At 36.7% G+C, this 17036-nt stretch overlaps 1 pseudogene; it reads left to right on the forward strand.

Moving 5' to 3' along the window:
* Nucleotides 1–6843: 6843 nt before the first annotated feature.
* Nucleotides 6844–13712, forward strand: LOC129251183 (uncharacterized; annotated as a pseudogene).
* The last annotated feature ends 3324 nt before the right edge of the window (nucleotides 13713–17036 follow it).

Here is a 17036-nt window from a genome sequence, read left to right on the forward strand (position 1 = left end):
AACCATTTCCAAACGTTTAAAACCCATGGGAATGATCCGAAATTCAAATTTCGAAAAAAAACCGCGCGAACTTATTCATAGACCTATTACATATTTAATAACTTTTAATACAAGTGTGAATATAGATAACAAAACATATGAAAACCCCACAGGAAAAATTGTAAAATTTATAAAACAAAATCATTTTAAAAATTATGAAATACTTGAATTTGTAAACTCAAATGACGACACTTTAAAGTTCACTAACATAAATTTCTTAGAAAAAATTGGAAATTCGTATATTGAAAATCCCAAATCAATGTCATTATTGACCTTCATGTCACTGGCAATAATGGCATATACAGTTCATAAATTGATATTGTTTATACAATTGAAAAAGCAAGAAAAGTTACAAAGAAATCAAGAAAAATTATATTTTGAGTTGCAAAATAAAATAAATATTCTATCAAAAGAAATCGTTGAATCGAGGGCGATTCATTTTAGAGAAGGGGGAGTTAACGGCAGACCACTTACCCCATTACAATGCTAAATGTAAACACAATTGAGAAAACATATTTTGCATCTTACAAATCCGCCAGCTCAGCATTATGCTGCTGCGTAATAAAAATTAATTGAAAATGAAATTGATATCTTCTTTGACCAGGCTGATGCAATGCCAAACCATCATTGTGAAACACATAGATTTAAGTAAACAAATTGTAAAGATATAAATAAGGGAATTTATAGAATAAAGTTTAGTTTTTACTTCGTCTTCAACTGAAGCACGTCTTTTTTAAAAATGTTATTCCAGTAAGGGAAAACATAATTTGCATACATACAATTTCGCGCAATTGTCATAAAAAAACCCTAAAGAACAAATCTAATATGTAAACATGCATACAAATTATATGGACAAATCAAATGAACAAATCTATTCTGTACGCAAGCAAATGTAAGCTAAATGTAGTTTACATTTTTTCACACTTGCGTATCACTCTCTCCCTCTCATTTCTCTCCGGCAGCTATATTAATTAATTTCCTACTGTTAACTTGTGGTGAAGTAATTTCTGAGCTGAATTTCTTACCCATGTTTTGTTAGAGCCCAAAATTAGGAACGGGCCGGGACTGCGCCTTCTCTGTGAATTCACGTTCTCTGCTGATACCTCATCTTACTGTTTTAGGTACACGACTTGTATACTAGTTTCTTTGTTTGCTTTTTAAGAAAAACATGTTTATCTCTGGTTATTCTTAAAATACATATGTTTATCTTTTGTTATTCTTAAAATACATATGTTTATCTTTCGTTTTTCTTCCAATATGTTTATCTTTTGTTATTCTTATACATAAGTTGTGTGTTTTAAATGAAATTTAGCTATATTTGAGTTACACATAAGAGGTACATGTGCAAGAGTTAAATGTGAGTGTGTTACTACTGGCCCCTAGATTGGCTGAATCAAAAATGTCGAACCCATTGGTTTCTGTATGTGACCCAACCGTGTAGTAGGGTAGAAGGGGGAGGCTTCGACAGGTTAAGGACTCAGTCGCTGCTCAGAAACTTCAGCTCCACTTCATCATTGGTGCGAACGGTCGCGTCTGTCTTTAGATATTAATAAATGTTTTCATTTAACATTTTCAAGCCGTCAGTACATTTTTAGTACATCTTTCACTTTTTCTAATAATGTACTATAAAGTGTAACAAAGTTTAAGGATGTTGGAGTATTATTCGACAAGAAATTCTCCTTCAGTGGTTACATTAATTTTACTCTTTCAAAATCGTATTCTAAGCTTCATCCGTCACAATACATCTGAATTTTCTGATTCATATACCCATAAACTGCTGCTTATAGCTCTTTTTTGTTCTCACTTAGAGTACGCTGTTATCATTTGGAGATCTTACGACAAACTTTCGATTCGACCGACTCAGGTCCGATATTGCGCAATATTTTCTGTCGTTTAAACACCCTACAAGGTAAAGCTATAGTATCAGCATATGTTGGGATTCAAAGAAGTCGGTCATATATATAACTTTACACATATCTTATAGGATTATCCAATATGTCTACTTCAAGGAAACTAATAAGTAAAGTGTGCATAATTATAAAAACTATAGAAGTATATATAGGCGGCCGCCGTAGCCGAATGGGTTGGTGCGTGATTACCATTCGGAACTCACAGAGAGAACGTCGGTTCGAATCTCGGTGAAACCAAAATTAATAAAAACAAGTGTATTTCTGCCATGAAAAAGCTCCTCATAAAAATATCTGCCGTTCGGAGCCGGCTTGAAACTGTAGGTCCCTCCATTTTGTGGAACAACATCAAGACGCACACCACAGATAGGAACAGGAGCTCGGCCAAACACCCGAAAAGGGTGTACGCGCCAATTATATATATATATATAGAAGTATTTGCCAATTATTTTCACAACGGTCAAAGCTACCAGTTAGCTCTAGCAATAATATAAAGTATTATTCGTCGTACCAACTGTTTTTTTGGCCTCGCCGGAATCCGATTTCTTCTTCGGCGGCGGTACGTAAGGAACGAGAAATGTTGCTACATTGTTCGTGCCTGCCGGTTTGTTGGGCAGTACTCTCTGAGAGCAGGAGTGAGAGTCGAGTGGTGAATATTCTGGCTGTCTGTTGTGTTTGCAGCTTTTCGATGTCGAATATTCTTTGTGTAGTTAGATGTACGCTTTTCGCTGTACAGAGGCGTGTGCGTAGTTTGGCTGCAACAAGGTAATGATCCGAGTCGATGTTGGGTCCTCAGATCGTAACCCAACCCAGCGCACAACCAGCTATCCTGAAATGTTTCGCCTTCTCACTTTAGCTCATTCTCGAACGGGTGTTCGGAAGCTACCCAGAGGATACTTGGGCTAATCTCGGGAGTTGGAGTTGTGAGCCGCATGAACCATATGCAGAAGAACCGTCCTGGCCACTCCCAAGTGAATGGCTATCAGTAACTTTCCCCACTTGCGTGGACTTCTACATATGGAACCATTCTCCTCATTGTGGACAAATTATGATAATATAAAGACACCATATGACAGAAGACGCCGTGGCAAGAAAATGTGTGTGTGTGAGTATGATTGTATGATTTCTTGTGTTTGGTTATCTCCATTGCTTTCGCGTACTCTTCCTATTCGCAAACAAGTAGCTCCTCTTCCTTTTGTTTATTTATTCAAGGGCTCTTACGACGCATCCGATCCGGAGTGCGTAACTATGAACTCTACCATCCTTGAATATATCACAAGGCAAATATCGAAGGTGAAATGAGTACTGAAGGCGGCATCTTCGCAAAATAGTTACTTTATTTTTTGCGATTTGGACAATTTTTCCCCCTTCCCAATACAAAATAAACCAAGGGTGAGAAATTACCTTTTTCAAAAAATTCAATGAATGGGTCGGTAAAATTGTTATACACATATGAGATTTAAACTAAAAAAACTAATGAAAACGAAATGCCGCGAGGTAAAATGGGAAAGTACAAATTAATATAATGCCCCCAAATGCAGTTTTATGTGGAAGACGCCGTGGCAAGAAAGTATGTGTGTGTGTTTTCCCCATTTTCTTTATTTGTTTAATCTTGTTTGTATAAGAAACTAACAATAAGTTAACAAATCTTATGTGCTAGAGTATTATGTTTCCTTCCCAGTGCTAAGAAACTATTTGTTCAACGAGATATATATGTACATATATGTATAAATCCGATGTGAATGTGATGGAAGTGAATGGAGTGAGCTAGAAAGGACGGATTTCTAGTCTCTGATTCTTCGTGCAAGTTTTTTTTTCCGGGTGTAATAAATGTGGATGTAGGAAGATGAAAAGGACAAGTTTCTAGCCTTCGATTTTTCGTAGCTGGGAGGCGGAAAGGCCTAGTTTCCAGTCTCTCTTAAAATTGCATTTATCTCTCATGACGATGAGGCCGTACTAAAAGCCGGAATGACCGGGATTCCGTTGCCTTCGTGGACGGACCCTCGTGCGAAAATGAGGTAATGAGGTAATTAAGTGCAGACTTGAAGATGTCTTTTTTTCTCAATCGTGTGTAAACTTCATTTAGAAATAGATTTCGGGCTACTTTATTGGGATAGTTCTTCTAACTCTTGAAGGTATTTTTTGCTCAACCGTTAGCGTTCTTTACATACCATGAAGCTCCCGTAATTATTCGCTAGACTTTAGATTGCACTCTCTGAAGTTTTTCGATATTTGAAGGCGTAGTAGTTCCCCACATTTCTATACCATATGTCCATATTGGTTTTAGCATGGCTCTATGCATTAGCACTTTGTACTCTAGGAGTAATGCTGATTTCGAATTAAGCATCCAAAAAGGTTTTCATTTAAAGCTTTCTTTTCAATATGATTCCGCCAAGTGAGTCTTCTATCTAAGTGAATTCCAAAATATTTTATTTTATTTTGTTGTGGTATATTCTGACCATTAATTGTAACTGCAAGCAAGTTTCTTTCCTTACAGTCAAAGTAATATGCTCTCATTTGGTTTGATTCACCTTTATTTCCAGTTTTTTAACCATGCCTCTTTTGGGCCTCAAAGTATTGCAGTATCATCGGCAAATGTTGATTTCATTGGTTGGCTCATCGTTGGCATGTCAGATGTATATAAGACGTATAAAATAGGACCTAGAACGCTGCCCTGAGGAATCCCAGTGTCTATTCTACAACGCCGCGAGAAAAAATCGTTTTGCTATTTAACAAATTGTATGTGTGAGTCTTATCTTGAAATCTCGCTACACGAGGGTTTGGTTCATTATAAGCAAGATTGCTAAAGATTAACTAGCTGGAGCAGCTGATGAGCGCGACGCGGCTGAAAAAGCCAAATATCAACAGGTGGTAAAAGAATATGAAGAGTTCCTATCAAAAAAGCCGAAAAGAGACAACAACAAAAAAGTAATGCGACGAAAAGAAACAGATCACAGGACGTTATCGATCAGGCACCGAAGATACCGAAGGTGTCCAATAGCATCGATGAATTAACAAAGCAACGACCATTTAGTGAGGAGTTAAGGTTAACCTTCTGGTTGCTCTGATCGATTATATCACCAACAGCGGCAGAGCAGTCCTGCAGAAATGGGAGCAGGTGGAGGCCAAACTGTCCAAGATCGTGCTAGACAAGCACGTAGTTGGAGCACAGGGCTGTTCTCTCCCTTCCTTTGATTCTGCAGGAATACTTACAGGTTGTAGGGTGATCAAATGCGATGACGATTGGTCAAGGGTTGTCCTCGAAAAATGCGTAGCTGAGATCAGAAAGGTTTAAAGCTTAAGCTTATTCCGCTTTGGCTACCGGTGATGGACACAGACGTTGCAGATGTGCTCAAGTACCTCAAGTCACACAACCCTGTGGTGCCGATGGACGACTTGGCAGTCGTAAAGGCAGAGAAACCACGGAAAAATAGCATGTCATTTGTGTTGCAGATTAATGACGAATGCTTGAAGTACTTGCAAAATCTGACAACAACAGGTGCGTTTGGTCTAAGAAAGGCCAACCTAAAAATATTCAAAGAAGAAAGCAACGATAACAACGAAGACGATCTAGAAGAGATCGACCACAGTATAGAGCTGGAAAAGCTAGAAAAGCCCGACCTAGCTGAAGACAGCAACAAACCCGATGCCTAAGGCCGTACAGGCCGAGAGGAAGACATTGGCATCGGATTCATACAGGAACCATGGATCAGAGACACTGAAACTAAAGGGTTCCAACACCGATGTTAACCTATACTACACTAGATCACACGGTAAGCCAAGATCATGTATATGTAGTCACTATAACACATATAGAAGCTTTTCTGTGCTCCAACTTTAGTACTACTGATTTGACAGTTGTGAAGGTAGAGTTGCAGAAATCGGCACTATATCTTGCGTCAGTGCAACATGACAACCCGGCGCCGCCAGACGAAGTGACTAGGTTGCTATCATCTTTCAACAACACAGACAGACTGTTGATGGGCTGCGACGCAAACGCCAGGAATGAGCTTTAGGCCAGTTCGGAGAGGAATAATAGAGGTGAGTCACTGTTCGATTTTATTTTAAACACCAACCTGAACATATGTAAAGTAGGGACCACTCTAACCTTCAATTTTCCGAGTTCGGAAATCTTCCCAGGTTGGGAAGAGGTCCTACATATTGCTCTGTTCCCAAACAACAACTCACATATAGTTAAAAATTGAAGGCTATTTGACAAGAAATCGTTTTCAGACCACAGTTGGATTCTCTTCAATATCAATCTCAAGCTTGAGAAACCGACCCCTTATAGAAATCCAATAAAAACAAACTGGTACACATTCAATAAAGTAGCCAAGTCGAAACTTCAACACATCAATAAAACCATAACTTCAAGTAGAGACTTAGATGAGAAAGTAAGAGCTTTCGAAGTTTCGTTGACGAAAGATTTGAAGCTTCATGTCCTGTCACGCACGGCAAAACCACTTACCCCGCCTGGTGTAATGTAGATTTAAGTCAGCTTAGAAAAATTACAAGAGAAATCTTCAACATCAGCTATAAATATAAGTACTTTAAGCCTTACAAATGGTCTGATTTATGCTTATTAAGGTAAGTTTAAAGAAGGAGAAGGCTTTGATTCAAAAATTCAAACTATGCATTAATTGCTTGGGTCCCAACCATTGGTATTGTCTGTCCTAGGGAATACAGAAAAGCAATCAGAGAAGCTCAGAAAGAAGCTTGCAAATATTTCTGTAGTTCCATAGAATCAAACAAAGATACAGCAAACTGAGTAAGCTTCTATCTAAAGAATACTCCTGTCCTTCTTTATTCCTATCCTGTATTCTTAAAACTCTCGAGCGATTGTTGGATGTATATCTCAGAGAAAATATTGCAAACACAACAATTTCATCATCCCAACATGCCTACCTCAAAGGAAAATCTACAGAGACAGCTCTTGATGAAGTTGTAAGTACGATTGAGAGGAGCATAGAATTCAAACCATACTCACTAGTAGCTTTTTTCGACATAGAGAGGGTTTTAACAACGTTAGCACAAGATCCATAATCAAGACTCTTAATATGTTAGGCACAGACATAGGTCTCAACGAATGGATAGAGAATATGCTTAAAACTAGAATAATCATCAGTGAGATAGGCAGCAGCACAGTGAAACGCTCTGTCAACAGAGGAGTTGTTAACACTATCCTTACCAAATTCAACCGAAAGGGAATTAAAGTAGTGGCGTATGCCGATGACATAGTGCTTATGGTTTCAAGAAATGTTTCCAAGCATAATCAGTGAGATTATGGAAGGATGGTGGACTTAATTAAAAATATCTACACACATCTTTTTCATGTATAAATCAATTAAAAATTATCAATAACAATTAATTAAAACATATGGGTTGGGTTTAGAAAAATGTGACATGGGGAATTTTGGGCAAAGTATAATGACTTATTTCATGAAACTTTATGGAAATAATAGTTTGGTAATTATTTTCCCTTAAAGTGTCCTCGGGTACGTCACTATACGTTACGTTCACATATGCAATAATTACCAATAAATCCATAAAATTAATCGACCCGTTCACATATGGCAGATTACCTCCAAAATTGACAATCAACTGTCAATACTGCTGTGAAAGACTTTTCTTCATAGAAAATATTTTGGTGGAATATTTCGGTGTTTTTGGTTTGTTTAATTATTATTAATAACAACTAATGTAGAAGGAGAAGGATTAGCAAATTCAATTGCGCAATTGGCTGCTAATAATTAACAGTTGGAGGAATTCCGTAAGCGACGTTTACTGAGGTTTCAAAAAATTATGGCAGCAATACATATGCGAAATTTGATATTATATTTTATAATAAGTAATAGGTGGCCGCCGTAGCCAAATGGGGTGGGAAGGTGATTACCATTTGGAATTCACAGAGAGAACGTTGGTTCGAATCTCGGTGAAACCAAAATTAATAAAAACATTTTTCTAATAGCGGTCGCCTGCCATGAAAAAGCTCCTCATAAAAATATCTGCCGCTCGGAGTCGGCTTGGAACTGTAGGTCCCTCCATTTGTGGAACAACATCAAGACGCACACCACAAATAGGAGGAGGAGCTCGGCCAAACACCCAAAAAGGGTCTACGCGCCAATTATATATAGGTGGCCGCCGTAGCCGAATGGTTTGGTACGTGCTTACCATTCGGAATTCACAGAGAGAACGTTGGTTCGAATTTCGGTGAAACCAAAATTAATACAAACATTTTTCTAATAGCGGTCGCCCCTCAGCAGGCAATGGCAAACCTCCGAGTGTATTTCTGCTATGAAATGTTAATAATACCTAACAAACATTTCATTAGAATTACGACAACAAACCTATTTTCTTTGCCGCAACTCACTTTATTTAGTTTTTACTTTGACGTTTTTCCTTATACGCGTAAAAATAAGGATTTTTTACACAAAAAAAGTAGCGTTGTATGTCAAATAGTTTAGTTATTATCAAGGACTATTTTATAATCTAAGATTTTGTTAGATAAATTTTGTATGGGAAATCTCGCGTTTTAATTACGGAGTTAAGCACGAAAAAGTAGATAATCTACTTATATGTGAACGTATTTAAAGGAATTAATAAAACGAAACAAGAGAAAACTCAGTCAATTATAATGGAAACATTTTTGTGGTACTATAAAATAAAATATAAAAAAACTAAAATTAATAATAAAAAACGTAATTAAAGCGACAGGGAATATCGGTACAGTTGATGGCTAAACTTTCCATTACTACCACGATATATTTGGTTGGGGGGTGTGGTACCTCGCACCGCGCCCAATAGAAAGAGCAAGGTCACATCATTATAACGATGAAAGTTCCAACCTCCTAGGATCCCTATAAAAATTAGCTTTTTACGACCGTATTTGCATCTTGTACTCAAATATTGTTGAAGAGAAATGTATAAAGCAATCGGTAAGCCAACAAGGTTTACTTAGGTTTTATAATTCAAACTATTTATGAAAATGTTGTACTATCGAAAGATTTATAAGTTTTTTTGTTTTTTTGTAACATGTATACATATCGGTATGTACATTTTCAAACAAAAAAGCGCGACAGACGGAAATTTGGACTAAAAAATCGCGCGATTTTTTATGAAAATATTTTATCGCAATTTTTTAGTCCAAATTTTCACTGTTTTTTTAAATAATGATTTATCGAAGGCCAAAGGTTAACTTAACTCATATAAAAACTAAAACAATTTCTATCGAACCTCATTGTGGGTTGACTGGGTTTTTTCGGTTTTGCTTTATTCACGTTTAGATGAATATTTTTAATAATAGAATTTTAATAAAATTCGTAGGAAAAATAACTTTAAATAAAATATTCAATTCATAAGGAGTGTTATTGAGTGAATATTGTAACTTTTCTGTGTTTCTATTTAAGTAAAATAAGCGTTTGTAATAGGTCATTTTTTCAATGGAAATGGAAAAATTAAGCATTTTAACGTTAAATATTACTATTAGTTCTTACTGGTAATTTATAAAAGGAACTATAAATCAAAAGGCCGATATAGTGACTACATTTGTGTGTTATAATTTTTGAATTCGATTCAGGCACTTAGACATTGTAAGTAAATATATCGTGGTAACAATGGAAAGCCATCCTCAGTTGATTCTACGTTATTGGAATGACATGGATTTATATCCGGCTAAAGATGTATGGAGAATGTTTATGCTGCTACAACAACCAGTACATAATACTGTTGTGAGAGAAAGAATTATTGTGCTTTAAGAGAAATGATACACGTATTGTTGGGGGTTATGATCCTCGAAAGACAACGGTTTTATTTGTTTATTTCTATTTGAGGATTTATATGTATGTACATATCTATCAGAATAAAAACAAATCTTCCAGTTTTCTTCCACATTTTCGCTAGCGGTTCTTTTTTTATGTAAAACAATATTTTTATATATATTTTAAAAAGTTTCCCGTTTAACTGTCGTGTCTTCATTTTGATTGTTTGCATTTAAATTTATGGACTTTGATTGTCTGGAGCTTGCTTGTTCCAAAATACACGAAAACTTTCGAGCTCAAAAATATTATTTTTATTTGAGGGTTAACAATTGCGTTATACATTAGCCCGTTTCTAATATTATGTATAGAATGCACAGGTGTGGCTAACATCGAATCGTTAACCGGCCATCAGTATTTCGAAGAAATCAGTTAATTTGCCGACGTACCGGAGCTTTGGCAGCGGTTTGTTAATAAAAAAAAACAGAGAATATGTTGGTGATGTGCAAAAAAATAACGCAACCACCTCTCATGTAACTTTATTTTCGTCTGAACAAGACTGATTAGAGAGTGTGTGGGTACTTGTCAAATGAGCGTGCAGAATTCTGCTGTCGAATCCCCGATGATGTGGCAGTCGATATTAATCTCTAAATTTTGCTTCGGTTTGTCAATCCTGGTAATCTATCATCCGTGTATTTACGTAAAGTACATATCCGACGTTCAATATTTACTAATAGTATTTTTGGAGCACAATATATCACAAGGCAAATTGAGTACCATTGGGGCGCACTCTTTATTTTTCGCGATTTTGACAAGAGTGACGTCAGTTCCCTTTCCAATACAAAAAAAAACAAAAAGAGGAGAAAATACTTGTTTGTGAAAAATCAGTAAACGGCTTGGTAATATTGTGACTTGTGAGATTTAAGCTAAACGAACTAATGAAAAAGAAGAAATTATGTTAATATAAAGCCACCATATGACAGAAGACGCCGTGGCAAGAAAGTGTGTGTGTGTGAGTATGATTGTATGATTTCTTGTGTTTGGTTATCTCCATTGCTTCCGCCTACTCTTTCTATTCGCAAACAAGTACTCCTCTTCCTTTTGATTATTTATTCAAGGGCTCTTACGACTCATCCGATCCGGAATGCGTAACTATGTACTCCACCATCCTTGAATATATCACAAGGATAATAGCTAAGGCGAAATGAGTACTGAAGGCGGCGTCTTCCCAAAACAGTTACTTTATTTTTTGCGATTTGGACAATTTTTCCCCCTTCCCAATACAAAACAAACCAAGGGTGAGAAATTACCTTTTTCAAAAAATTCAATGAATGGGTCGGTAAAATTGTTATACATATATGAGATTTAAACTAAAAAATCTAATGAAAACGAAATGCAACGAGGTAAAATGGGAAAGTACAAATTAATATAATGCCCCCAAATGCAGTTTTATGTGGAAGACGCCGTGGCAAGAAAGTATGTGTGTGTGTTTTCCCCATTTTCTTTATTTGTTTAATCTTGTTTGTATAAGAAACTAACAATAAGTTAACAAATCTTATGTGCTAGAGTATTATGTTTCCTTCCCAGTGCTAAGAAACTATTTGTTCAACGAGATATATATGTACATATATGTATAAATCCGATGTGAATGTGATGGAAGTGAATGGAGTGAGCCAATTATTTTCACAACGGTCAAAGCTACCACTTAGCTCTAGAAATAATAAAAGTAAAGCGATCAAAGCCAGTAAAGCAAATCTGTATTGGGTCAGCTCCGTAAATTAAATTTTTCCCCGAACTACATTACAGGGTCAAGAATATGAGCAATGTTTACACAACACATTACACATGGGCTGAAAAGTCCGGACCTAACAAACAAAACATTTCTTTTTTGGTCAAAATTAGCTTTATTCATCAACGTAATTTCCATCAATAACAACGCATTAATTACAGCGCCACTCTAACATTTCTATCTTGTGCCTTGAAATAGACCTTAGCTTCAGCGATAACTTCTTCATTCGAGCGAAATTTCTTAACGGCGATCATTCTTTTAGGTGTGCGAACAGCCAGTAATCGCTTAGAGCGAAATCTGACGAATACGGTGGATGTGGGAGCAGTTCGATGTTCAATTCATGTAGTTTTGCCATTACTCAGAATCATCAACACGTTTTTATTTTTAGTCAACAGTTGGTAAACGCTGCACCCACTTTGAAGAGTGTTTTCTCATAGTCAAATGCTCATACAATATAAAGCCAAGACTTTCTTTTGATATCTTTACTATGTCAGCTAATTCACGCAACTTCACTTTTCGATCATTTAAAACGATTTCTCGATGTTTTCTGGTGTTACCGCCCCATTTGGATGTTCACTGCGTTGTGCATCATCGGTGTCTCTACGACCACGTATGAAATCAGCTAACCATCGTTTTATTGTTGTTTCTGCTGGAGCGTAGTCCCTATAATGCTGAAAACAGTGAAGCCCGCACGGAATTTCCTTACCGCATGCCCTTACCGTGCACAAAACTGAGCAAAACTATTTCCCGTAGATAACAGCTGTTTTAGTTGGTTACATGCATACAAGCAATATTTACAAAAGACATCAGTGACAAAATGGACGAAGAAGACATCGAAATTTGCGAGTTATTTCTGAATTTATTTCAACTATATATTTTATATAAAAAATACAAAGACCAAAAAAAGTGCAGAAGGTATAAAGTTCGGCCATTAAATAGGAATTGGGGCACAAGTGGTTATCAAATCCAAGTGTTCCGCCGAATGAAAACATTGGAGCTTGATGAATTATTTTCACACACAAGGATGTCCCCGCCTGTGTATGAGCTGCTTTTAAAATTAGTGAGCAGTTCCTTGAGGAAGCCAAAACAGCGGATTGGTCCTGAGGAAAGACTATCTTTAGTTTTGCTGTATGCATATTGAGAAAGCGAGGCTTCAATTCGATTAATATTTATTTCTTATTGGTTGTTTAGATATTTGTCACAAGGTGTATCTGTGAAGAGCATTGCATGGAGTTATAAGTTAGGTGCAACGACTGTGCGCGAAATAATACAGGAAACTTGTGAAGTTATCTGGCGGCTACTTTCTCCAGTTTACGTTAGCGAACCTACAGAATCCCAGTACAGGGATATTGCGAAGGATTTTTTTGATATGTGGAACATTCCAAATTGTGTTGGTGCAATCGATGGCAAGCATGTTGCAATCAAATGTCCAGCCAAGTCAAGTTCGATGTATTACAACTACAAAAAATTCTTTAGCATCGTTCTGATGGCCGTTTGTGATGCCAAGTATACTTTCACTGCAGTAAGCATCGGGAGTTATGGTAGTCAGAGTGACGGAGGTAATAAAATTTAAATGTAATAAGTTATTTCACCTAATACATATGTATATTTTACAGGCATTTTTAAACTTTCATCGTTTGGACAGAACTTGATGCAAAATACTTTGCCACTACCGCCTCCCGCGCGTATATAGATGGAATCGCCCCAACCATTACCACATTTTTTCGTTGGTGATGCTGCATTCCCATTGAGAACAAACTTGATGCGTCCATATCCCGGTTTTAACTTACCAAGAACCAAGCGGATTTTTAATTATCGCTTTTCAAGAGCGCGTAGAGTAATAGAGAACAGCTTTGGAATATTAACGGCGCGATGGAGAATTCTTCGCACCACGATTGAATGTGACCCTAAAAATTGCGAAAAAATAGTGCTGGCCTGCATTGTTTTACACAATTTTATAATTTTAAACGATCACAATCGTTGGTATTGCCCTGAAAATTATGTTGATCGACAAGAACCAGGCAACATCGTCATCGTGGGGAATGGCGACGAGAAATTAATAGTGAATCGTCATTACCACGTATACGGACTACAATTCGGAGAGCCTCAACAAATGCATTTAATATCCGCGATAGGCTTGCTGATTATTTCATAAATGAAGGAGCTTTACCATACCAAGATGACATAGACCTTTCCATTGGCGGACCCTACATATACAATTGAAAGACATGTGAAGTGAAACAAATATAAATATAATGAATTATTTTATTATTTATGTTTATTTATTTATGAATTTTATTTACGAACTTTTAGTTATGCAATTTATATATATAAATATACTTACAAATATAAAGTCCAACTGTAAATTTATGCAGTTAAAAATATTTGGAAATATTTTCATTCTTCAAGTAGTTTTTATTTTTTTAAAATTCAGGTACAAAGTTTATACATATATTTAAAAAATCACAGTATTCATATTTCACATTCAATTCCAAGATTCTTAAAAGTAAACTTAAAAAAATGAAATAAAAGATAAAAATAAAAAACATTCAACGAATTATAAAGCTTAATTAAAAAAAATTCAAACTAAGATAAAAATACAAAAAAAATTCAAACTAAAAAAAAGCCCTCATTCCGGCTCCTGCTGTATTTTAAATATAACGTCGAGGATTCCTTGCATGACCCGGGCTTGCTTAGCTGCACTCATTTTGGCAACCATTGAGCCAATCATGCAACCGAAGGAGTCCGCCGAGTTGTTTAGTTTGTTTTCTTTCTCCAGGCATCTCTTTTTCAAAAGATCGATCGCTTCTAAGATGCCCTTCTCGACCTCAGCACTTCTGTCCCGTTTTTTCCCGCTAGTTAGCTGTGACTGGGGTGGAGATGTCGCTGATGTTGATGGGGGTGGTGGATCTACATCATCCAAAAACTCTTCTTCTGGCACTATTGGCAACGGTGAGAGCGTAAGCGAGGGTACTGCTGGGCACACATTTTGTGAGCACCTAATTCTTTAAAAAAACATTATTAATTATCGCTTTATAAAAATACTAGCAAACCCGGCCCCCTTCGCTGGGCACACTAAAATAGAATAGATATGGTTTAGAACAGAAAATATATGGTTTTCATATTATTTATTTCTTTATTCTTTATTCAAGCGCTTTGGCATAAACAATATTTTTTGTTTTTCTATTTGTTTTTGAGTAAATATAAAATATAAATTGAAAATCAGGACAAAAGAAGATTGTTTTTAAATTTCAAATCAACGCATATGAATAAACAATCGTCTTTTTTCCTGATCATCCATGAATTTTTCGTTTCAATTTATATGTTTTATTAAGCATTGGAGCTTTTCTAACCATTATCCATTTATATTAAAAAAAAAAAACGAAAAAAATTGTTTTTTCCACGAACACATAATTTCATTCGGATTTCACATTAAATTCTCAAATTTCGTAAGAAATTATTCACTGTTCCAAAATCCACTCCAAAAAAATTCACAAACAATTTTTACATGTTGCACTTACGTTTTTTCCTTATGGCATCCAAATCAGAAAGAAATATTGACACATTGTAACTAACACTGTCAATTTGACAGTTCAGTTCCGCCCCAAGCGTTAAAAAAGTAAGCGACATTATGGCTGGCTCAAAAGAACGCTGTACCCGTTGCCACTGCTCCGAATTACAACCAAACTTTACGAAACCCATTTTCAATACTTACTTAACAATGTGCATAAGTTTGGCTTAATTCGGTGCAAAGACACAGCGGGTCCACGTTTTGGCATATATTTCGAGACCCTAGTCATCAATAGGTATGAAAATTACCCCGTATTAAAGCACTTATCAACAGCTTTCATTTGATACCTATATTGTACATACACAACCAAAGGTTACCCGGGTCCACGTTTTGACCTATATCTCGAGACCCCAGTCACGTAGCGGCATGAAAAATACTCTGTACTAAGGCATTCACCAACAGCTTCAATTTGATATCCATATTGTACAAACACATTCTAGGGTCCACGTTTTGGTCTCTATCTCGAGATCCTAGTCACGGAGTGGCATGAAAAATACTCTGAACTAAAGCATTCACCAACAGCTTCCATTTGATACCCATATTGTACATACACGTCCGAAGGTTACCCGGGTCCACGTTTTGACCTATATCTCGAGACCCTAGTCATCAATAGGTATGAAAATTACCCCGTATCAAAGCACTTATCAACAGCATTCATTTGATACCCATATTGTACAAATACATTCTAGGGTCCACGATTTGGTCTCTATCTCGAGACCCTAGTCACGGAGCGGATGGAAATACTCTGAACTAAAGCATTCACCAACAGCTTCCATTTGATACCCATATTGTACATACACATCCAAAGGTTACCCGGGTCCACGTTTTGACCTATATCTCGAGACCCTTTCTACCAATAGGTATCCAAACTATACGGAAACCATCTTCAATACCTCCTTAACAATGTGTGTAAGTTTGGTTTAATTCGGTGCAAAGACACGGCGGGTCCACGTTTTGGCATATATTTCCAGATCCCAGTCATCAATAGGTATGAAAATGACCCCGTATTAAAGCACTTATCAACAGCTTTCATTTGATATCCATATTGTACAAACACATTCTAGGGTCCACGTTTTGGTCTCTATCTCGAGACCCTAGTCACGGAGCGGATGGAAATACTCTGAACTAAAGCATTCACCAACAGCTTCCATTTGATACCCATATTTTACATACACATCCTAGAGTTACCCGGGTCCACGTTTTGACCTATATCTCGAGACCCTATGTACCAATAGGTATCCAAACTATACGGAAACCATCTTCAATACCTCCTTAAAAATGTGTGTAAGTTTGGTTTAATTCGGTGCAAAGACACCGCGGGTCCACGTTTTGGCATATATTTCCAGACCCTAGTCATCAATAGGTATGAAAATTATCCCGTATTAAAGCACTTATCAACAGCTTTCATTTGATATCCATATTGTACAAACACATTCTAGGGTCCACGTTTTGGTCTCTATCTCGAGACCCTAGTCACGGAGCGGATGGAAATACTCTGAACTAAAGCATTCACCAACAGCTTCCATTTGATACCCATATTTTACATACGCATCCTAGGGTTACCCGGGTCCACGTTTTGACCTATATCTCGAGACCCTATCTACCAATAGGTATCCAAACTATACGGAAACCATCTTCAATACCTCCTTAAAAATGTGTGTAAGTTTGGTTTAATTCGGTGCAAAGACACGGCGGGTCCACGTTTTGGCATATATTTCCAGACCCTAGTCATCAATAGGTATGAAAATTACCCCGTATTGAAGCACTTATCAACAGCTTCCATTTGATACCCATATTGTACATACACGTCCAAAGGTTACCCGGGTCCACGTTTTGACCTATATCTCGAGACCCTAGTCATCAATAGGTATGAAAATTACACCGTATTGAAGCACTTATCAACAGCTTCCATTTGATACCCATATTGTACATACACGTCCGAAGGTTACCCGGGTCCATGTTTTGACCTATATCTC

Source organism: Anastrepha obliqua, unplaced genomic scaffold (genome assembly GCF_027943255.1).
Source record: "Anastrepha obliqua isolate idAnaObli1 unplaced genomic scaffold, idAnaObli1_1.0 ptg000009l, whole genome shotgun sequence".
In the NCBI taxonomy this organism is placed as follows: Eukaryota; Metazoa; Arthropoda; class Insecta; order Diptera; family Tephritidae; genus Anastrepha; species Anastrepha obliqua.